The following is a 701-nucleotide window of genomic DNA, read 5'->3' as shown; positions in this document are numbered from 1 at the left end:
GAATATAGATTTAAAATGTTTGATCATAATTTCAGCCATTTCTACATCAACTATATATTCATTATTTCCTTCGTGTTTATCTTTTAGTTCGTCATTTACACACCTGTAGAGGAGTTAGGTTGGTCCTTGTATTTTTCTATTATGTCTTTTTCATAGTTTCTTTTTTCTTCCCTATGTATGTTTACATATTTGTTTTTTAGTTTGATGTATATTTGCCTTTTTTTTTGTCTTTTTTCCATCTTTTCCAGGCTTTGTCTCTCCTATCTTTAGCTTCACTACACGTTTTGTTATACCAACACTTTATGTATACCCGTTTTTGTTTCTTCTTTGCCATGTATTTATCTGTTTCCTCCCTGTAATTTTCTTTTAATATGTTCTATTTCTCTTCCATTTTGTATGTATCTTTGTATGTATGTATGTATGTATGTATGTATGTATGTATGTATGTATGTATGTATGTATGTATGTATGTATGTATATATGTATGTATGTATGTATGTATGTATTTACGTATGTATGTACGTACAGTATGTATGTGTGTATGTATATATGTATGTATGCATGTTTATATGTATGTATGTAAACTGTGTTTCTCGCTTTATTGCAGATCGTAATTTTGTTAATAACTTGAATGATATCAACAATAAAAGTTTGAAATTTTGCACACTGTGAGAGTACTCCTAAAAAGGTAAGCCACCAAA

This window comes from Oratosquilla oratoria, chromosome 29, assembly GCF_046742065.1.
Source record: "Oratosquilla oratoria isolate Oo_2021 chromosome 29, ASM4674206v1, whole genome shotgun sequence".
Lineage (NCBI taxonomy): Eukaryota > Metazoa > Arthropoda > Malacostraca > Stomatopoda > Squillidae > Oratosquilla > Oratosquilla oratoria.
Note: the sequence above shows the minus strand (reverse complement) of the source record.